A 23886-nucleotide genomic window follows, 5' to 3' on the forward strand; every position below is an offset into this window, starting at 1 on the left:
GGGATAAATTAACATCATGTGCCTCCTGAGGTAGCATCTTGAGCAGGATACATCATCACCTATGAAATATTCTTGCCAAGCTATTTTAGTTGGAATCCAATTTTGGGGAAACAAGCAGACAAATCCAAATTATGGGACATTCTACAAAGTAACTACTTTGGATTTTTTTAAATGTCAATGTCATGAAAGACAAAAAACAAAAAGACTAGAGAACTGTTCTAGTGTAAAGGACTCTAAAGGGAGGGATGAGAAGCTATATGGGATTATTGGTACAATTGGGGAGATTTGAATATAGTCATGAGCCACATGACCACGTTTCAGTCAATGAAAGACCACATAGACAATGATGGTCCCATGAGATTAGCAGCATGGGGGCCGGCCCAGTGGCACAACGATTGAGTGTGCAAATTCTGCTTCGGCGGCCCGGGGTTCGCCAGTTCAGATCCCAGGTGCAGACATGGCACCACTTGGCACGCCATGCTGTGGTAGGCGTCCCACATATAAAGTAGAGGAAGATGGGCATGGATGTTAGCTCAGGGCCAGTCTTCCTCAGCAAAAAGAGGAGGATTGGCAGCAGTTAGCTCAGGGCTAATCTTCCGCAAAAAGAAAAAAAAAAAGATTAGCAGCATGTAGCCTAGGTGTGTAGTAGGCTATTCCATCTAGGTTTGTGTAAGTACACTCTGTGATATTTATACAACGATGAAATCACCAAATGATGCATTTCTCACAACGTGTCTCCATCGTTAAGCAACTCAAACTGTATGTACAGTATATTAGCTAACATTTTTGTTTCGTTTCTTAAGAGTGATAATAGCATTATGCTTGTATAGGAGAATGCCGTTTCTTAGGATATACATGCTGAACTGTTTAGAAGTGTTGACCTAAAACAAACAGCCAGTTATTTACCAGCAGAATGGGTTTATTGGGGAAAAGAATTGCAATTCAGGACATGCCATCTATGGCAAACCAAATGGCAGGCAAGTCCAAAGAAAGAAAGGAGAGAAGTTCTTTTATGAAGTTGGGAGGGTATGTTGTAAAGCGTCCGTTGGAGGAGACTGGGGAAAGTGTGGTGGCTTTTCATTGGCTGAGTTACGGAAGTCTCTCATTGGCTGAGCTGTCGCTGGGCGAGGAGGAATTCCTTCCTTCCTTCCGCTGGGGTCATAAGTAGTATCACCTCCTGTGGGAGATGCAAGGTCCGCCTCCCCTCTTTGGGTCTGTAGTGTGCATGGAGTGGCAAGTGCGTGAGATTTCTCTCTTCTGGCCTCCCCACTCCATTTTAAGATTTTTTTAATTTTTCCTTTTTCTCCCCAAAGCCCCCTGGTACATGGTTGTGTATTTTAGTCGTGGGTCCTTCTAGTTGTGGCATGTGGGATGCCGCCTCAGCATGGCCTGATGAGCTGTGCCATGTCTGCACCCAGGATCCGAACTGGTGAAACCCGGGTCTGCTGAAGCGGAGCGCGCGAACTTAACCACTCGGCCATGGGGCCAGCCCCTCCCCACTCCATTTTAAATGAGGTTTCCATTGATTAATTTTCACAGAAGCATCATGATTTGGCAACTTTTATTTTAAATGGTTCGACAGGAAAAAAGTATATATTTTTCAGGTGGATATGTAAGCGGAGGGAAAGAGATAAAGCAAATGTGATGAAATGGGAGCAGTTGGTGAATCTAGGTGACTAGTAGAGGCATGGTCATTGTATTATTCTCTCAACTTTCCTGTAGGTTCGAAGTTTTTCAGAGAAACAAGTTGGGGAAGAAAGCTCCGGAGTAAAGACCCTCACAGTCAGCTCCTCTGTGAGATGGCTCTCGATCTCCCCAGAGGGCCCTGAAGTCCCAGGGCTTTGTGATCGAGACAACTGGACGACGAGGGGCTGCTTTTCTAGTATCTTCTCAGTGTGGCTGGATTCAAACCGGCTAATTGTGGGATGATGTCAGGCCACAAAGGGTGGACAGATTCCAGTTTGTCTGGTACTGAGAAAAAAATAGACCCTCTATCTTAGACAGCTCTGATAAGGCGCCTCCATGGATATGAGTAATGGTCAGACCCAGGGGATGAACCTGGGCTAAGAAAGCTGGACAATGGAAAGCCTGGAGCACTGTGACAAGGAAATTCTTCCCCTGAATTGCCTTTTCCTATTGAGATAACATAATACACAATAAAACGCCAGGCTCAGAAGTGCTGCCGCCAATCCCAGGGGGAGCAGCCGGCACGCAGGCCTGAGCTGAAGCACGAGACTGCCTGGGCTGTCACCACCTGGGGAGTCTCTAGAGGGCTTGCTCTGGCCAGTGACACACACACACCAGACTCAGTTATTGACCTCGGACCCAGACGGCCTGGGGCAGGTCCTGATCCCATGCCTCTCTGGCTGTGAGACTGATTCCTGTTATTCTTGTTCACAAAAAAAGTTTACTTTTCTCCTACCTGCCTTATTGATGGAATGCAAAAACTGAAAACAAAACTTGAAAAGGCCTTTCCAACCCCTAAAGGCCCTCAAGTTCTCAGGTATATCATTACATCCTATGCAGGAAGCTGTTTGTTCTGTAGCTTCCACTTTTTTTAGGTCCAACTCACCAGGTCTGTCTTTTAGACCTTGTGTACATTTTTATTATGAAGCATGAGTTGTATGAGTAAAGCCCTTGAACTTCTTATGAGGCAGGATTGAGATCTCTTGAGATGCTCCACATTCTCCTGCGTAAGTAGAGAGTGGCAGAGAATGTTCTCCTTTGATATACCTCAAATGGGAAATACATCCCCGTAGGCAAGCGGTGACTCACCTACACTGTCGGGAGTGAGTCAGCGTGCCAGCTGAGCAAGCACGGGCAGCCCTCTGCTGGAGCGCTCTGAGGCCGGGGAAGGGGGCCTTGCCTCAGTCCAGGATGTCGGTCGTGGTGTCTCAGAGCGGTGGAGCACAGCTGACAGAGTGGAAAGGGAACACGCCTTTCACTGGTCTTCAGGAGAGGATTGAGCTGCTGGTTATGTGCTACAGAGAAAGACTTTAACTCAGTGTAAGGGACAACTTTCATTTGGTCCTGTCCAAGCTGCAGTGGCTGCAGGGAGCTCCCCATTGTTAGGGTTATTCCAACACAGCTCCATCCCCTCTCCTCCAATAAGTTGTGGGGAAGATGCACATTGACCAGAGAGTTGGATCAGATGATATGCCAGGGCCCTTCCAACCTTAAAAATCGGAGCTATTTTTGTCTGTCTAGCAATGAATTTGGATTAACCCATGCTCTGCTTACCAGCCATGTGACCTTGGACATGCTTATTAGCTTCCGGAGCCTGAGTTTTCTCCCCTGTAAGACGAGATTATTCAGATCTACCCTACTTATCTCATAGGATTGTTATAAGCATCAACAGAAATAAGAAATGGTTCCTGGTGAAACCATAAATGTCCTCATCTCTCTCTCTCAGTACTCTGTGTGCATAGTTCCAGGGCGACCAGATGAGTGCCTGGACTGGCTGTACCCATGGGTCAGAGCAAAGGTCACATGTGCTCAAGGGGTCAACACTAAATCAGATTTCACTGGCCACTCTCCATCTGTGTTACCTTTTGCCCTTTTCGTCTTCCCTATCCCTCTATCTTTCTTCCTCCCTCCTTCCTCTCCCTTACGTTCAACAGCTAGCACTTTCTGAGAGGTTATGATGTCCCAGGCACCTTGCTTGGCCGGTGTGAGGGGAGCAGAAGGGCAAGGTGTAAATAATAGGCAGTCCTGAAAGGTAGGGGCACAACACAGGGAAGGGATGTGGTGAGCAGTGCTCTGAGCCAGGTTTGAGCTGTGGGCTCCCAAGTGGCAGTCCTTTGAGATGCACAAGGCTGGAGGAGGGGAGGCTGAACAGGGGAAGTGTTTACTAAGAGTAAGATGTTTGTGCCTACCTTTGAAGAACAGATAATGATTTGCCAAGTCCAGCAGGCCAGGGGAGGGCATGAACAAAGAGCGCATGGGCATGAATCTTGGGCTCCTGGGGCTTTGCTTCTCTGCCCAGGTCCTTAACAGCTCCTTCCCTCTGGTCAGCTCCCACACGCAGCTTCTTTCTAAGCAGGAGGACTCGAAAACTAGAACCAGTTCCTAGAAACACTGTTGCCTGCTCATTGGGGGCAGGGAAATACGACTGTGAAATCAAGGTAGTAATTCTCAACGCTGGCTGTGCTCCAGAATCACCTGTGGTTTGTTTTTGGCTCTGTTTTAATTCCGATTTCCTGGCCTCACCCTTCACGTATTCTGATTCCACAAATCTGGGGTGGGGCCCCTGAAATTGTTATGATCTGCTCTCACAAATTTGGAGGTAGAAATATTGTCATACGGCCTTTGTTTTTCCAGTTCCTCACTAAAGAGTGCACATGTTCTGTTGCAGGAAGCCCAGCATCCCGTAACGAAGCTTTCCACTAGCTTCACTTTTCTGGGAACCCTAAAGGCTTAGAACTTCCAAAAAGTGAAGGAGCAGCTGTGGGATTGGCTGGGATGAGTCCGGTTTCCATTCCCAGAGGGGCGAGAATGGACGATGAGCAGACCACTACTTATCTTCCCTGTGCCTCGCTTTTCTTATCTGCAAAATGGGAATAAAACCAGTTCCCACCTCGTCAGATTGTGGTGAAGACTAAAAGAGCACAGAGAACATAATAGACATAGTAAGTTCTCAGTAAATTATGGTTATTGTTATTGAGGCAGCAGTGCATAATGGTTAAGGATGTGGGCTCTGGAGCCAGACTGCCTGGTTCACAGCCTGGCAGCAACTCTCTAATTGTATAACCTCCTTGCCTTGATTTCTTTCTCTGTACAATGGGGGTGATAATGACTCCCTGACAGAACTGCTATTAATTGTTATTAAATGAATGAATAAGTGTGAGGCACTTAGATCAATGCTGGGCAAATAACACCAAAGAAATATTATCACTTAGCATTACTTCTGCTGTGACTTCCCGCTGCCCCATGGTGTCACTGTTGGACACTGGTCCTACCTCATCCTCAGCTGGTGCCCACCAGATGCTCCTGGCAGCCTTTCATGCCCAGCTGTGGCCCTTGGAGAAGGGACCACCACCTCCCCCTTTGCTAACCTTGGCCAAGGGTACCCTGACATGGTCTCCTAATGTAGCAGTTCACCTCCACAGCCTCCTCCCAGGACACTGGCTGGCCCCGGATGCTGATTCAGACTCAGTTCCAGCCCCACAAGCTGGTGGAGCCAGAATCTCCACTCTCCTCTTCTCACCCCAGAGATGCACCCTGGGGTCCGCAGCTTTTCTTTGACCATCCTTGGAGCCTAAAGGGTCTGAGTACATCCCTTTTGCCAGACAGTGAGGCTACTCTTTTAAAGGAAGTTACCAGGGTCAGTCCTGAGGTCTCCACAGCCCGCTTTGTTCAGAAGGCTCGCTCTCCTCTGTGGCACCAAGTGATTGACCCTCATTGGGGAGATTTCCAGAGAGAACACCTGGTACCAACACGTACCCTTTGGGTGGAACCACTGCCGGCAATTCCAAGGTGGTTTTTTGCTTCTTAGAGAAGAGGGGGAAGAAACCCACACATCTCATCTCTGCTTGGAAACCATATTATCTGTGAGTTTTAAAAACCCCACAGATGATTCTAATATGCAGCCCAGGTAGACAATCACTGCAGTAAAAAGCCTGAGACCCGATGGTTATTAAAACTCATCTGTGCACGTGGGAGGCCGTGTGCTTCTTCCCCGGAGCCTGCCATCCCTCAGAACATCTTGATCCTAGAATATTGGAGCTAAACCAGTCCTTAGAGATCAGCTGGCTCAATGATTCCCAAACTCAGTGTGCAGCAGATCCCTGGCGTGGTCTGCTTGTCACAGGTTCTCAAGTCTTGCTGATTCAGTAGGTCTTGGGGTAGAGGAGTGGGGAGGAACCCCAAATCCTAGGGAGATGCAATGGGAAGGGACTCATGGGGAGAGCAAGGGCAAAGTGGGTGAGGGCTGCCCACACAGTGGTTCCTGAGCAGGGAGTTATGTGAGGCGAGGGTGACATCTTGGGTAGGATCAGACGTGAGGGAGTTGTCATCAGAACCTGGAAACAAAGTGTTCTCAAAGTTAAATCTCAAATCTCTTGCCAAATAATAGATCCCCTATCTGGCCCTCAGGGCGTAGTTTCAGTTGGAGGAAAACTTATGTCCCAAGCAGGAATCCCACTCAGAACCGTCCGTGGGAGCGGAGGTGAGCCCCTGGGAATGCAAGCTGGGAAGACAATTGTTACCCATGGTCAGCGAGGAAAGCCTTAGGCTCCGATGACCTCATGGCTCTTTTCTGTCGCCGGTGACTGGACACTCCCTTCCCCTCTCTGCCCACCTCCACCCACAGGCATGTCAGATAGATGACCGCATGAGCACAGGGGAAAAGTGTTCCCCTTCGATAACACACATTCTCACGTGCTGCTGCTGCCACCAGCCTCATCTCCCAAATGTCCCGGGATGTCAGGCTGAGCAAGCCTGAGAGGTTCAGTGGGAGCGCTCTCTCCCTGGAGACGCAGGAATTTTTGACAAGTTTTGTAAGGGCAAATGCCTGGTCTCACCTTGAATTCTTTGTGTGAAACATTTAGTGCAGACAGCTCAAGTCACATTTGCCCCCTGGCTCACGGCATGTGGTTTTGCTTTTCTGAGCAGTGTTCACCGTGAGAGGTAAAAGAATATTTCCCTCTCTCCCTGGAGGAGTCATCAAGGCAGCCTGTCTAGCCACGAGGCAGAAACTGCTGAATCAAACTGGGTTCTCATGCTACCGCCTCCAGAGCCCTCATCTCCGGAGTCGCTCCCGTCTCCCTGCATTCCGGCAGTGCCCCTGAGGTGTCTCCTTACCCCCGCAAGAACTCAGTGAGTGAAAAAGAACTCCAGTCACGCGCCCGGAGCCTGCTGGGTATCAGCGTTCCCAACATAACGCCAGAGGTTCACCAGAAAAAGTCCTTTCCCCACATTATCATGTTCTCAAACCTCTGACCGCTCCCCAACCTCCCCTGGCCGCCCACTTGGCTAAATATTTGGGAGCTGAAACAATAGCCTTACTGAAGCAGTGGTGGGCAATTACTGGGAAGTCACGTGATTGTCCGAATTGAACCAATTTGTCAAAGACCATTTTCCTTTCACTCATCACCTCCCCCACACCCCCCTCCCCCGCCCCCCGATAAGATAGGGTCCCCAGAGCACAATAATCCTTTCCTGAGATACAATGCAGAGGCTCCTGAGAAAAGAAACAAAAGTGAGGCTAATTTTGGCTTTTCTGAGACTAAAGAAAAGCAGGCAGGCAGGCCCTGTCCTGCTCAAGGAAGCCAGGGTGGGCCCCGCTTCATTGCTCCAGGGTATCTGCTCAGATCACCAGGGGATTTGGAGAACAATGCAGGCGCGGGGGGATGGGGATGGGAACAGAGTCTTGGCCCTGGCTGGGGTGACCTAAGCTTCGTCCAGGCTCTGAAGAGGTCTCTAAAATGACAGCGTGGCTTCAGACTTGAATTGTTTTGGCTATAAACTCCTCACCACTGCTCCCCAACTACGTGATTAATGAGGTGAGATTCAGGGATTCCTTACAGAGCCAGCAGTGGTCCTCATGCTTTCAGGGCTTTGTGAAGCCCCTGCGGTTCTAGGCTCATGTTGGTGTGCATCTGCGCTGTTTCCTACAGAGACGGTCCTCAGCTTTCCTTTGATTCTCAAAGAGATCTGCCATCCAAAAAAGAAGTGCACCTCTAGGAGGAGTGGCCCCCCAGCAGTGCTCCTGTCCCTTATGGCAATGCTGGTCACATTTCAATGTGCATTAGAACTAGCTGGGTGTCCTGTTAGAATGTAGATTCTGATTCAATAGGGTTGAGTGGGGCTCGAGAGTCTGCGTTTCTGACAAGCTCAAGGTGATAGGATGCTGCTGGTCCAGGGACCACACTTTTGAGTAGCAAAACTTGATGGCAAGCTGTGCTCCTCACGCCCCCAGCCTGGATCATGGCCACAGCCTCCTAACCGATCTCTAGTCTACGATCCCTATGGCCAGCAAGTGACCTCAAGGCACAATTCTAATCGCATTCTTCCCCCTCCTTAAAACCTCCTGTATCTCCCACAGCCTCTGTGTTAAATAAAGACACCTCAGGGTCCATAAACAAGAGGCTCCGTGCTTTGTCTTTGTCCCATCTTTGCTCCCATTGTATCGCTCTATGAGCGCTTAATTCCATTCGTGCTGGACTGTGTAAGAGCAAGGACCGGTGGGGAGTCAAACCAGTGTCTGAATCCTGTTTGTGCCATTTGCTTGCTTTGTGACAATCTAAACTTCAGTTTCTTCATAAGTAGAGTGGGAATAAAAATACCTAGCTCATGGGGTTATCAGTAAATGAGACCGTGTGTGGAAAGCCTACATATGGCAAATGCTCAACAAGCAGTAGCTGCTGTGACTTAATCATAATAGGCCCCAACGTTTCCACTTGTCACAAGATCCCCTGCTTGGATTATTCTCGCAGTTCCCCTTCTCTGCCTGTCTCAAATGCCACCTCTTCCTCAAATCCTTCCTGTTCCCCCGCAGTCACCGTCCAGTCTCACCTCAATTGTAGCACTGTGGGTGACCTCTCTCTATACCCTGCCAACAGCAGCGCCCAGCCTGGTTTTGGGCACATATTAATCATAGTCACTAGAAAAGTTTTATGAAATTGAATTGTGTTCTTATTTCTTTTTGTTGCGTATGTATAATACATACCCGTAACACCTACTCCTTAGCTACAATGAATATATATGTATTATCCTATAATTGGAGAGGTTTCTTTGGTTATTTCTGCCCCCCCCCAATTAATTTAATCCTCAGTAATATTTATTACTTTTTTCCTGACGAGTTGCAGATCTCATAAGAGTATGGGATTAGCATGGGCATCACCTTATATTGGAATCACAATTCATTCAACAAATATTTAGGAGCATCTTTCATGTACCAGGCACAATAAATGATAGTAGCAAAGATCATCACATTTGGTTGGCAACAGCCCAGGTGCATGTAGCCTTCCTTATGGAGGTGTTGGCTCTGGGACAGCTTCTCCCACTCAGGAGAGGACAAGGTCTATGGTGAGGGCTCCCTCTTGTAAGCTCCATTGTATGCCCTGGGGCCTCGCTCTGTAAGCCCCATAAATACTAGAGACGTGCCACTGTAGACCCACGCAAGGATCCCTTGAAGCTATTTTCCAACTCTGAAGTGGTTTGGACAAAATATTCTAATTCTCTGAAAAACACGTCCATTGAGTATTTGTACTCCCATCTAACCCTTAATTCCTTCATAATAAAGGCCCTCACTCAAGCAGTCTTTCCAGCTTATAAGAATCTTGCACACACATTAATGAGACTGATCTTTGCCACAACCTTGAGAGGGAGGCAGGGCAGGGCTCTAGATCCGTGTCTTGAAGGTGAGATGCCGAAAGCTCTGAGGAATTAAGATACGTCCCCAAGGTCCTGTAGCAAGTAAATCAAACACTCAAAACCTGAATCCAGATCTGCTGACTATTGGTCCAGCAATTCATTCTATTGTGACAGGGTCTTGGGTCTCTTAGCTGGGAAAAGATAAAGCAGGATCTCAGAACAACCCCCTGCTATTTACTCTCAGTGCACTTCCTGAACGGGAGGAGGGGGCCAGGTGAGGTCTGACAGCTGTGGGAGACAGAGGGCGGGAGGGAGTGTAGTCCTTCCAAGTGTCAATGAGCAGGAGGGGAAGCTCAAACTTAGAAGATGGGCCTTAGACTCCTGGCCTTTCTCCCTTGGTCTGAACTCTGCAGACAGCCGTCAAGCCTAATGGAACTTCTTGGTCCTCTGGGGAAGAACCTGGTCTTGGCCACATGGGGGTAGGCAGGGAGGCCACCGCCAGGCATCCATCTCAGAGGACAAGGGAGCTGAAGTGGGAGCAGATTTTCTTGGTGGATGTGACTTTCTGTGGCTACTTCCCATGAGTTGTTCCTCAACTTGTAGTAAAGCTGTATTTAGTGGGAACTAGGGGTCCACAGTCCAGCTTGATAGCAGCACCTGTGATTAGTGGGATCGCCAAGGGGAAGGGGACTCTCAGAAAATAAGCCAGTGTGGGGTCCAACTTCCCTCCCGATGTGGAGATGTCCCTCTCTTGCTTTCATTAGGAACAGGGATGACTTTTATTGAGGAAAGCCAAGAGTTTCCATAGATGGGGAAGATATAGAGATATCTATAAGTCACTTATAGGAACTTTTTCTTTTTTTTTTTTGAGGAAGATTAGCTCTGAGCTAACATCTGCTGCCAATCCTCCTTTTTTTTTGCTGAGGAAGACTGTCCCTGAGCTAACATCCATGCCCATCTTCCTCTACTTTATATGTGGGATACCTGCCACAGCATGGCTTGGCAAGCAATGCCATATCCGCACCTGGGATCCGAACCGGCGAACCCCAGGCAGTCAAAGCGGAACGTGTGCACTTAACTGCTGCGCCACTGGGCTGGCCCCAAGGAACTTTTCAAAGATTGGAGTTCACAAGTTTCGAGGTACAGTCCCAGCTCTGCTGCCAGCTAAGAGGGTGTTTGGGTCAGTGTGGAGACCGAGCCTCTCTCTGCTGAGAGCTGTAAACCAGGAAGGGTTAAGTGATTTCAGCCTTGGAATGCACATTCGCATCACCTGGGGGAGGTTTTTAAAAAATACCTAGGCAGGGGTCTCACCCTCAGATTCCTATTCAGTTGGTCTGGGTGAAGCAGGGGGGTGGTATTTTTTACAAGCTCCCCTAGGTGATTTATTGCATAGTCAAGATGAAAAAACAGAATAGGTTAATCTCTGAGCTCTCCTGAAGAGCTGGGCAAGAACTCAGGTGTCCGTCTGCTCCACATGCCACAATGCGTCATGTGGCCACCCCAGCCTTTAGACTTAAGGCCATGAAAGACCATAGAGTAGACAGCACTCTCCAGAGACCACTGGTCAAGTCCTTCATTTTAAAGTGGCAGTCCCCCTGGGGAGCGATGTGTTCTAGGCACACAGCAAGGCAGATCAAGCAGGTGTCTGGGCATCCAGCCTCCAAGCTAGTGGTTTATCTCAATGCCCCACAGCGCTGGAGGAAGCCAGAGGAATTACTGGAGAGCAAAATAACACTATTGCCCAAAGTGTCCCCGGTAAGTCTTTCAGCTAATGGTGTTTTGGAGTTCAGTGGATGTTGACTCATTCCTCCTGCACTTAACAACTGTGTGTCCAAGCCCCAGAGAAGTGGGTTGTTATATCCAGAGATGAAGAAACTACACGTGGAAGGGTAGAGACTTACCCTGGTCACACAGCACAATAATAACAGAGGCTATTATAATAATTATAATAATAGCAGAGCCTATTATTGTGTAATAGAAACAGAAGCCTTTGTTTTCCTGGGGGGAATCTCTTCCTAGTCACCACGTGCAGAAGCAGCTGTTCAGACGCAGCAGGTCTCAGCTGCAGTGAGCTCCCTTGAGAACAGGGCACACCTGTTTAAGGGGCTCCTGCCCTCTCCACGTCCCAGGAGAAGAGAGCACATTCTAGGCAACACTTCTCTAGTGGGGCAGCTCTGCACTGTGCTTTTGGCACCTCAGTATCTCTCACATGTTTACCAAGCCCTTTCACATCTTGTCCACTGGTTTCCCTGCCCTTGTGTTCAGGCGTGAGCTTTCTCGGCTGTCCCCAGCTGCATCATTTGATCCGGAAAGGCCAAATGGCAGGAAAGCTCCCACCAGGGGTGGAGGAGTGATGAGAAGGAAAAATGTGAGCCTCTCTGTTGTCCTGTGGGTCAGTAGAACAGCTGCGGACGTGCTCTGGCATTAAACCACAGTGTGCCAAATTGGAAACTCCTGCGGGCTCCTGCATAGCGTTGCATATCCGCACACATATGAATGTACAGCTTTCTGTTTACATAGGGTGAGAGACTATTTTCATCCAAATCCACGATGTCATGCAGATTTCTCTTTAGCTTTGCTCAGTGGAGAATCCCATTTGAAGCCCTGTTGTAGTTTCACTACCTCTTCCCGCTCAGCTCTGAATTCATTAGCAGCCACAGACAATGTGCCTCCGGAAGCTCTGCATCCCATAGACATGGAGTAAGCAAAGAGTTTGTCCAGCCCAGCAAAGGGGCTTAGTGTGGCTTTGCTTTGAAGGTCCCAGCTGATGCTTTCCTTTCAGGAAACTATAATCTCTCCACCTATGGAAGCTTATTTGGGTTGATGAAAAATCTGATAGACAAGGGAGCACCATCTATAGACTCCCTGGCTGGAATAGCCAGGACTGGACCCCATCAGTTAGGCTTGGGTCTCTGCCAGCTGCCTGCCCTTCAGCACTCTGTCGGTACTACCTTGATCTGGCTTTAACTGACCTCTGTCATGTCAGTTGTAGCAGCAAACCTCCAAGTTGGCCCCTGATGATCCTCGTCTCTTGGTATTCACACCCTGTATAGTCGTCTCCCACAATGAAGAGGGCTGATCCACGACATCAGTAGGATATTGAAGACCTTATGGTGTTCGGCTTCCTAGGTGACATCACTAACAAAATTTGCAGCTTCCACCTTGGGCCATTGCATTGCTCACAATTGCCACATTGTGAGGACATTTAACCAACACTGTGGAGAGACCATGTAGAGAAGAACAAACTTCCAGCATGAACTTGCCGGGCACATGAATGGACTATGTCTGGAAGGAGATCCTCCAGTCCCCAGTTAAGCCTTCAGATGATTCTAGCTCCTCAGTATTTGAGTCTTTAGCTGAGGAGGCCCCAGTCGTCATGGGGCAGAGATAAGCTGTCCCCAGTGTGTCTTGTCTGAATTCTTGACCCACAAAAGTAATGGGGTAACAAATCATTGTTACTTTCTGCCACTCAGTTGTGGGTGTGATTTGTAACCCAGCAATAGATGACTCCAGTCTAGTTGTGTATGGATATGAGCCATCACAAAATTGTATCTGCAAAGCTCATGCCGCTTTATAAAGCAATCATCCAAAGCTGGATTCTTCTATACCTACCTCCTAAATTGCATTCAGGTAGTCCTGAGTATTCATAATAGAGGTGGGTCCTCCACTGGCAAGTACCAAGAAAGGCTCAAATGCACCTTGCTCTTGGAGGGGACCACACAGAGTCCACTAAAGGGACCCTCCCTTGAACAAGCAGTCGACACGCCCCACTCCTCCCACGAAACCTATCTTAGCCCCTGGGAATCTGACTTTGGTCTCTACCGCTCCTTTACAATCATCCCCTCCTCAGTCATCAGTGGTCGTCTCATCTCTAAGTCCAGAAGCCTAAGTCTGATTCTCCAGGACCTTCTTGATTAACCCTCCTTTGACTTCCCTGATAGCAACCTCCCCTTGTCCCTCTTTGGTCCACCTACTGCTTCCTCTATTTTACTGACAAATCTTCTCCCTCAATCCCTTTTCATGCTGGTTCCTCTCAAGAATCAGCCTTTTTCCCTTTCTGACTAAAGAGAAATAGGCTGCCTTGGGAGTTTCCTGCTCCTGTAGGTGTTAGTAGATACAGAGAGACCATCTAGCAGGGGTGGTGGGGGAGAGATTCCAGCAGTGGTCTCTGAGGCACGATTCAACACTGCAAATCTGTGATTAATGAAAGACTTAGATGCCAAGATCATTTTAAGAATATTCAGAACTAGGACTATTATAATCCCAGAAGTCAAACTCGTCGTAGAGAGTCAAAGCTGGGCAGCATCTTTGAGATCATCTACCTGGTCTCATCTGCTCTAAAATTTCAACTCTCCCTGTAGAGATGACTCCCATTGTTTTCTCAGGACTAGACCTGTTTTCCAAAACTGGTCCCAAGTTCCTTCCAGGAATGTATAAGTGCCCCTACGTGTATCCCACGGCTCGCACACCCAGGCTGGCTAAATCAGATACACTCTCTTCTCCTCGAAACCTATTCATTTCCTGACTTCCTTATCTAAGTTAAGCACACTCTCCTCTGGTCGGTCTCCAAGGTAAAACCTTGGAATCATTCTCATCTCTTTCCCCTGTCCTCCAAATCTATATTTTATCAGTTTCTAAGACTTATCCCTTCTTTCTCCTTAAGGTCCTTCTCATTCTTCCCTCTGGATTAGTCAGGTTTTCCAGAGAAACAGAGCCAATTAACTATATATATGATTTATTATAAGGATTTAGCTCACATTATTATCGAGGCTGGCAAGTCCCAAGATCTGGAAGGTGGAGACCAGGAGAGTCCATGGTTTAGTTTCAATCAGAACCAGGAGAGCCAATGGTGTAGTTCCTGTTCGAAGGCTTGCAAGCTTGACACCCAGGAAGAGCCAATGTTTCATTTGGATCTAAAGGCATGCGAAAATTCAATGTCCCAGTCTGAAGGCAATCAGGGAGGTAGAATGCTCTCTGACTTGTGGGAGAGTCAGACCTTTTGTTCTCTTCAGGCCTTTGACTGATTGGATGAGGCCCACCCACATCAAACAGGGCAATCTGGTTTACTTAGTCTACTGATTTAAATGTTACTCTCATCCAAAAACATCCTCACAGAAATGCTGAGAATAATGTACACCCCATGCCCCAGGCGAGTTGACATAAAATTAACCATCACATCCTCCTACACATCCCCACAGCCTCTGCCCTAGTTTGGGCCTGTATTAATTTGCTACTCCTGCCACCACTCTTAGCTTCTCAGCCTGTGACTAGGCTCAAGTCCCAGCAAGCTCCAAGTGAGGCACCAAGTGTGACCCATGAGGAGATACAGCACACTCCAAAAAAGCTGAATGCTTTTTCCAATTTATACATATAGAAATTTGGGGAATATGTATAGAATGGATCCTAAAAGTTTAGTATTATGGCGGAAGGAATATAAAGTTGAATCAGACAGGATTTGTTGATTTGGGCCTGCTCAGGAGAGATCTTGAATTCAATGTTTTAGATTGAGGGGTTAGAAAGGTCTCTAACAGTTTGGTTGGTTGTCTAAAACACGGCCCCAAAGGCGGCCTACCCAAACGGAAGTTAAATGCCAGAACTGCTTTGGAATATTGTAGAGGAAGGTATCCAACAGCTTAGGGAGACTGGCGTGTTAGAGTGGATTTATCTTGTAAGACCTGCTCACCAACTTCAGGAGGGTCAAGAGGACACACCTTTCACCATGACTGTGAGGAATAAATTTGTGAGGGAGTCCTCAGCATCCTTGAAGAGCTCCATTGTCACTTCCTCTGCAGGTCAAAAGTTACAGTAGGAACTGCAACAACCAAAGTGGGATCCCTAATGCAATGGGGGTAATGGAATCCCAGAATGGCAGGGACCAAGGGACAGCACTGAATCACCAAAGACAAGATGGGTGTGGTTACCATAATAGTCAACTGTGCCAAAGCATTAATCACAATAGTCTGACTTGCAGAGACCTATGGCATTGGCTAGTAGATCATGGTCCCTTTGGGGAAGGCTGAGAGAAAGAGGCACAGTATAAAATGTGGGCAGTGTAGCAGGGTCCTTTCTCAAGGATATCTGGACTCCACTTCATTCAACGGGCTCTTGGTCTATAAACAGGCTCAAGTCTGGGAATTGAAGGACCATCATGACTCTGTTTTGGTGACCCAAGATATATTCTGTTTACTCAAACTAGAACTCTTATATTTATACAGAAGTAAGAATCTATGCTGATTCACAGGCTGTGGTCAGTGGTTTGGCTGGATGATCAGGGTCTTGGCAGGAACATTATTGAAAAGTTGGTGACAAGGAGGTCTGGGGAAGAGATAAGAGTGTAGACCACTCTGAATGGGCAAAAGATGTGAAGATATTTGTGTCCCGTGTGGATGCTCACCAAAAAGTAGCCTCAGTAGAGGGGAAATTTAATAATCAAGTGCATGGGATGACCTATTCTGTGGTTCTGGTCAACTTCTTTCCTCGGTCAGTCCTGTCATTCCCCATTGGGCTCATGAACAAAGTGGGAATGGTGGCAGCGATGGAGGTTATGCATGGGCTCAGTAACATAGACTTCCACTCACCAATGCTGACCTGGCTACAGCCACTGCTCAGTGCCCAATCTGCCAGCAGCAGAGACCAACACTGAGATTCCTATATGCCCCTGGGGTTATCGGCTAGCTACCTGGTACCAAATCGATTACATTGGACCGTTTCCATCATAGAAGGGCCAGCACTTTGTTCTTACTGGACTAGGCACTTAGCCTGGATATGGATTTGCCTTCTCTGCACACAATGATTCTGCCAAAACCACCATCTGTACAATTTACAGACACAAGAGGGGACTGGGACCTGGAGATTTCTGATAAGAGCACTGATAACTTGGAAAACAGGGTGGGGAGATGCAGGAACTCCAAGGGCTAAAAGAGAAAGAGGGAACATGAGAAGGGAGAGAAGGGCTAACGTTAGGAGAGGAAGGGACATCGACACGGTTGTAGGGGAGGGCAATAGGCCTTGTTCAGGACAAAAGGACAAGGTCTGAGAAAAGGGACTCAAGGCCTGACTTCCCACACTCCTGACTCTACATGCTTTGCATTCATCACGGGAACTTTGAATGAGGAACTGCTTAGCCTTGTTCAGGTTCTGAGATCTAAGTAGGAAGAGAGAGATCCCCTCCTCCAAGATCAGCCTCAGGAACTAGAACCACCCTCATGGAGGCTGCCAGGGGGGCAATGAAGAGGACAAAAGGAAAGTGCCTTTTGCAAGCCCTTTGCAAAGTGACCTAGAGCATGGAACAGCGTTCCAGGGTTCCAGATTTCAGTTCTGCTGAGACACACCTTTTAAATGTTCTTTCTGACTAAAGGGAAATGGGCTTCTTGTCCCTGTAGGTGTTGGTAGATACAGGGTGACCACCTATAGGGGTGGTGTGGGAGGGATGCAAGCAGTGGACCCTGAGGCACTATTCAGCAATATAATTCTATAGCTAGTGAAAGACTTCAATACTGAGATAACTTTAAGTGTATTCGGGACCATGGCTATGAGACACTCTATTATCATCTCAGAGTTAAAACTCATCATAGAGAATCAGAGCTGGACAGGATCTTCAAAATCATCTTGTCTAACCTCCCCCCTCCCCCTTTTACATAAATGAAAAAATCAAGGCCCTGAGAGCAGTGACTAACTCAAGTCATACAGCTAAAAAGTGGAAGATGGGGGCTAGAAGCCGGCACTTGTAGACACGTTCCATCTCTCAGCATCTTTGCTGGTCTCATTATCAAATTTGCCCAGCAATATCTGGAAACTTGCCAGGAAATAAATAATGGGAACAATTAAACCTTGACAAATGACAGCTTCTTCAAATATCTTCTAAACACAAAGAAATATGAGGAACTCAACAGCTGAAACTCCTTGATAGCATCAAGGAAAAGGAGTCATTTCACATAAATCTCAGAGATGATGTCATCCAAACACACAAGCGGTTAGTGGAAGTTGCAACTCATTACAAAGGAAATGATTCTTATAAATAGTTCTGATCTGGAGATAGTTTGGCGTCTTCAAATCATAGATTCATGAAATAGGAAGACCTATCATAGGGGTCATCTGATCTCGTGCACGCCGACCCTGCAAATATTGGGCAGGGTTAATGCTACTCTCAACTCGGTGTTTCCATGGCACTTTCTCCAGCCACATCTCCAGCACTTTGCACATTAAATATACCAAATCAAATGGAAGGTTTTTTTCCCTAATTATAAAATAGGGTTTTTTCCCCTAATTATAACATAAACATGCTCCTTGTAAAATTTCAAATACTACAGAGAAGTATAAATAAGATTTACCAGAAATCTCACCACCCAGACGTAACTGTTGTTAGCCTGTCAATGAATATCGTTCAATTATTTCTCCATACACATACGTTTACACTTGCACATCCACATTTCTGTAAAATTGGGACTAGAGGATAAATGTATTCTTCTTTTCAGTTAACTATTTGCATAGGTCTAATTTTCATTGTAACGGCTGCATGATAAACCTTAATATCCTGTGTGAGCAAACCTTAGTATGCTACATGACTAAATGTTAATTTGGTGAGCCAGATTGTGGCTGATAGATTAGTTGTTCCCAGTTTTTTACTAACTTGGGGGGTTATTTCCTCCTTTAGGGAGAGATGTCATCTTGGTCACCCTTGGGAGGGTGAATCATCTCGGGAAACTGAAAGCAGCTTGCTTCCTCCAAAGTGGTGAGGGCGGCTATGGCAGGGCTAAGGCTCCCTGGAAAGTGAGTGGGGGGGTGGGAGGTGCTACTGTTCTCTAGGAGAGGGACTAAAAAGGGGCCTTTGGTTTGCTGGAGAAGTTGTCATACTCTAGGGGCAGGCCTCAAGTTGAGGTCAATGGCTGGAGCCCATCTGACCATGGCTGACTTCCAGGGCAGCTGGCAAACCTGCCCCTATAGTGCCCACAGAAATAGTCAGAACTGAGGACTGGACCAGCCTCTGGTCCAGGACTCAGCTCACCTAGCCAAGCTGCTGCTCTGTGACCAGGACTCCACTCCTGGCCCCAGCAAGAGACATGGCTGACTAATTCCTTGGTCACTAAATGAGGCCAAAACATCATCCACTTCTGAGCTTTGGGTACAGATTACTTAACCAACTGCTACTCTGTCACAACCCTTCCCCTGACAGTTATAGTAAGAGACACCACCATCAATTAATTCCAGTGGGTGCTATATGAGGTAGGGACTGGCGGCTGTAGCACCCACCCACATCTGGGGACAACATGGGATACAAAAGTGCCACCACCACTACCTCCAGCTGAGGAAGAGGGGAGATGACAGTGCACTAAAGGGTACCTTTCTACATCTGTCTTTACATATTTATCCAATTATCTCCTTAATATAAACTCCTCTAAGTGGAATTGCTGGGTCTGTGGGAAGATGCTAAACAAATCTTGCAGTAATGCTGGGTGGTGCCCGGGAAGGACCAGCTGGCCAACTGCTGAGAAACTTCACAGGGTAGCAACATATTATGGAAGTAGCCATTGTCCAGGGTCTGACCTTGAAGGCTCAGAAACTTGATCCCATTAGGGCTTCAAAGTTAATGGGACTCAGAAAGCTGACTCACTGGAGGAGACTGGAGGGGGTTAAAGCAGAATGCCGAATGATTAATTTAGAATGAGGTGTATAAACACCAGGTGAAGCGGGCATTGGGGTCAGCCTGACCAGCCTGTTCTTCCTCACCGTGGGAAGTCAGCATGGGAATAAGTCACAATCAGAAGGTTAATGGAGCAAGGAGAGTTGGATATACACCTCTCAGGTGGCCATGGCTGCAAAGGCAAGTCAGGTGAGTTGTGAGTATGGAAACTGCTCTGTGGCTAAGGCGACTCCCAAGCCATTTTCTGTATAGACTTCCTTCTATCTGGCAGCCTCTGGGAGCTTGGGGACTAAGTTTTCTTGTAGATAGAGAGAGTGCGGATGGCTCAAATGACACCAGAGGGCCCTTTTTTTTTTTTTTTAGCCCTGAGCTAACATCTGTGTCAATCTTTCTCCACTTTATATGTGGGTCACTGCCATAGCATGGCTGATGAGTGGCGGAGGTCCCCGCCCTGGATCTACACCCACAAACCTGGGCCGCCAAAGCGGAGCGCACTAAACTTAGCCTCTCTGCCATGGGGCTGGCCCTGCTATTTTTTTAAATAGCCTATCCATATCTCACTTTTCTATTCATCTATTCATTTTTTCACTCATGCAACAAATGATGGTTGGGCACTGTTCAGGTCCTGGAGAGATGGTAGTGAGGGAAATAGACAAATTCCTCCTCCCATGGAGCTCACATTCAAGTGGGAGAAAGACGATAGAAATATAATCAAATAAATGCACAATAATCAAAACAAAGACACCACTAAATAAATACGACAATCGCTAGCTGCAAAAACCTCTATGCAAGATATTAGATGGCAATATTTGCTGTGAACGAAAATTAAGCAGGGTAAGGAGTTAAAGACTGAGAGAACAGAAGTGGGGATTAATTTTTATAGGGTGATCAGGGACAACCTTTCTGATAAGGTGACATTTGGACAAAGACCAAATATATACAGATCTCTGGGGGAGAGCATTCCCAGTGGAGGGAAAGCACACGCAAAGGCTCTGAGGCTAGAGCCTGCCTGGAAGAGCAAAGAGATCAACGTGGCTGGAGTGTATAAGCAAGGGCAAGAAGTGGCAGGAAAGGGGGTCAGAGAAGCAATGGAGCCGGGGAATCAGAGGGCGTTTCAGGCCTCCCTGGTAAAAATTGGACTTTCTTCTGATTGATATGGAAACTACCAAAGGGTCAAACTTGCCTCTTATAAGGAGTCTGGTTACTGAGTGGTAAATAAACTGATTATTCTGAGGTGTCAAAAATAGAGCCATTGAGCATTAGGAAAAGGACCTTGGAGATTGAGATGCCTGCTACCCAGAGTGTGGCCCATAGGCCAGAAGAATTGGCATCACCTGGAGCTTATTAGACATGAGGAATCTGGGGCCCCACTCCAGACCCCCCCAATCAGAATCTGCCTTTAACAAGATCCCCAGGTGATCTATGTCCACGTGGTGTGAGAAGCACTGATCTAGTCCAACCCCTTCATTTCACAAGTGGTGAAACCATGTGTCAGTCTGCAGAATTGACTTGCTTATGATCACATGGTTGAATTCATAACAGGGCCAAGGTTAGGGCCTGGGTCTCCTGACTCTGGAGAGCCCACTTTCCATGGCCTCACATGGTCATGAGGCAAATAGATTATAATATCCATTCATTCGGTCAATCAGTCAATAATTCACTCACTCACTCACTCACTCATCACTAAGGCACCATCCCGTAATCATCTACGATCATCTCACTAGAGATTTTTACCCTTTAAGAACTCAAGAGCAAGTTAAGAGAAACTGATAAAAGACTAGGCTACTCTAACTTAATTGACTACCCATATTGATTTTTAAAAAAATTCTCCCATATGTGATACAGGCCTCAGTTGCAATGTTTTTCCCGACCCATCTCATCATCTGCTGAGATTTGCTAGAAATGCCCAGGATGTTTAGGTGTGGTGCCCCCTGAAATATTTCTTCCTCCAGGAGGGTGGGAAAAAGCACAAATTTCATTGTCTTCTAAAGCAGAAAAATCCCCTATGGCCTGAAGCAACTAAAAAAATGTCTCTCTGTGGGTACCACCCCAGGATCTTGGAGATTAGACATAGAAACCCAGGTCATGTCCCAAAAGGGAAGAGTCAAGATAGGAAGGACTCTATTTTAAGAGATTGATAGGGTGAATGGCTGGAAGTTTCTACAATGGAAAAAACAGGTGGGGTTATCATCTCTGTCATTGCTATTATGGTTGTTGTTATCAAAAACTTGTAAATAGTGCTCTTAAATTATTGTCTCTATGAAACAATAAGGGAGATAAGGGAGACTTCTGTGTGCATTTGCAAACCCAAAGAGAATACTGCTATTCACCAGTAGCTTTGCATTAAGAAAAGTGGCCCAGCAATGACAGTTGGGATCCAGGCAATCCCAGGGGCAGGGCTAGGTGTGTTGTTTGAGAACTGAAGAGGGTCAGAGGGCCCTTTAAAGAAACGGTTCCAGCAGAGCAGGAAGAGCACTTCTAAGGGAGAAAACCCACTCTCTAGGAGGGTATTTGAGCTGTTCAGGTGATAGATGGCAGGAGAGAGGGGAGGGGAGGGAGGGAGGAATGGATCGGAGACAGTGAATTTAGACTTCCATGATAGGGCGGAAAGGAGGGCCTGAGGATGTCTCTGAAAGATCAAGCCTGAGGGATTGAGGGATTTGTGGGTTAGCTGGAGAGTTACTCGATTTCTGTATTAACCAGGGTTGTTAGCACTAGCTGCTGCCCACCCTTCTCCACTCCTCATCTCAATGTTCAGCACGACAAAGGCTTATTTATCTCTCACTCCTTATAGTACGATGTGGTGGCACCGGTGGGGTGGTGCTCCCGTACAGCTGTCTTCCAGAAACATAGGCATCCTGGCTGGGCCCATCTGGTGACTTCGCCATCTTGGAATCCTTTGCTTTCAGTCAGATGGACAGAAGAGAGAGTGAAGCTTTTCCTTCACCACCATGAACTGGAAGTGACCCATAGCTTTCACTTTTGCTTCTTTTGGTGAAGATGTGGTCCCATCCGGCCTCCAGGGCTGGGAAACCTCGTTAAGCCGAGGGCCCAGGAAGTGAGTTTGGCTGGGGAACATGGCCAACGCTCTGCCACAGGATGGACTCACATGAAGCAGGGAAGGCCGTGCTGCCCACTCCTTGCGTGGCTGCTCCGTGAGCTGGCCCATTGGCAGGGAGCTTGTCCTGTTAGGAGTGAGGAGCTAGTGGGGACCTTGAGTGGAAGGGAGTTTCCTTTGGTGCCTGCTCACACCAAGTCACATCCCGCTGCCCTGTCTGGACCATCTGGACCATCTCTGCTTACCGTTAGGGTTGGAGGTTGCCAGGGACCAGTGTGGCTCTGGCAATCCCCTCTTGTAAACGGCAGAGCCCTGTCCTTTGTTGTTTATAGTGGTCAGGCTGCACACTTTTAATGTTCCTTCCAGCGCTGAGATTTAATAACAAACACGCAGGGGCTTTGGGTCCTCACCCTGTCTCTCCCAGTACCTTCTCCTGTGATCTCAGGGGAGTCCCTGCTTCCTGGGCCTTGCTTCCCTAGCTGCAAAGGGAGTGGGTTGGCCCAGATGACCTTTAATGCTCTTTCCTGAGAGTCTACTTCCCCTTAGGGACTAGCTTGAACCAGCCCATTTCCACCTCTCCTGAGCCCTTGGAAAGGAATGAGGCCTGAAAAACCTGGAGTTGCTGCCAGGATCTCTGGCCCTGCCTGGTCCTGTCCCTAACTTCATAGCAAAGCCAGGGGCTACTTCAACTGGCCAGCTGCTGGCATTCAGCAGCTGGCAACCATCCCAAAAAAGCAGGACCGGAACGGGTAGAGAGAGACCCCGGGGGCCTGTGCCATGGCCAGAGGTCAGATTTCAAGGCAGCAAAGTGTTCTGCCTGCCTGGAACTCTATGAGATGAGGCTGGGAGCATCCATAGACGTGAGGCCAAGTGCATCAGTCAGGGGCCCAGCAGGCAACAGATGCACACTCAAAAGTGTTTAACTGAGGAGAAGCGGGGAGAATAAGAGCTTAATGAAGGGATTGTTTACAAAGGTGTGGCCAGAGTTAAGGAACCAGCACAGAATGGTGTGGTCCCCAGGGACTAGCACCAGGTCTGAGGGGCAGAGAGGAGGAAATGGTGCGGCTGGAGCCTGTGAGAGCTAGAGTCTCAGGAGAGGGGCCTCCCACAGGAGCCAGAGCTGAAGAGGAATGACCACTGCCAGAAGCTCAGGAAGGCAGAGAACAAGCAGCGTGGATGGAGTGGGATGGAGCTGGGAATAAATACGTCACCTTGCAATCTCTTGCCAGTGCCTCCCATTGGTCAAACCCAACTGGAAGCCAGAGGAACAGGGAGGCTGGGGATGCAGTTAGAGAGAACCCAGGGGGCACAGAGCAGGGCAGGGAATGGATGGGGAAGCCCTCGGAGAATAACGAGGACACGTATCCCAGTCTCACCGGGTCTTTCTCCCCATCTCTGTGAGAAGAGTTGGAATGGCCTGGACTGGGTGGTACACTCCCACTGAAATTCCCAGCCACACGGGTGACGACGGCAATAATAATGAAGATGGTGAAGGTAGTCATCTTGTTTATGTAACCATGTACTCCTGCAATCATATCCCGTTACCTGGAGCATCTTTCACTGCATCTGAAGGAGCCACGTCAAATTCTCTGCGTCTTTCATTTGACCTTTCTTTTAGATACAGATCTGGACCCTGTTCCACCTCTTTCCTGCATGGTAACCCTAGCTGCTCTGTCAGTCCTCTGGGAGTTGGAAGAGTGGGATAAATTTAGACCAGAGAGTTATTGTGCTGGAGCCAATATTTAAATACTTGATTTTTAACGTGGCCTTGACCTCTGTGCCTTGCATAAACGCATATTCCTTGTCCTTAGCCTGACCAGCTTCTCAGTCTCTCGTCCCCATGCTCATGTGTGTTTCCCTGCCCCCAGCGGCT

General features: G+C 47.8%; 1 long non-coding RNA gene across 1 annotated transcript in view; it reads right to left on the reverse strand.

Annotated features, from left to right (window-relative positions):
- Positions 1-588: 588 nt before the first annotated feature.
- Positions 589-23886, reverse strand: part of LOC106832580 (uncharacterized) — a 46878-nt gene continuing 23580 nt past the window's right edge. Inside the window, exon 3 of the long non-coding RNA XR_011503214.1 lies at positions 589-6020. This is a non-coding gene — a long non-coding RNA (uncharacterized lncRNA). The remainder of the gene's footprint in view (positions 6021-23886) is intronic.

Source organism: Equus asinus, chromosome 5 (genome assembly GCF_041296235.1).
Source record: "Equus asinus isolate D_3611 breed Donkey chromosome 5, EquAss-T2T_v2, whole genome shotgun sequence".
NCBI lineage: Eukaryota > Metazoa > Chordata > Mammalia > Perissodactyla > Equidae > Equus > Equus asinus.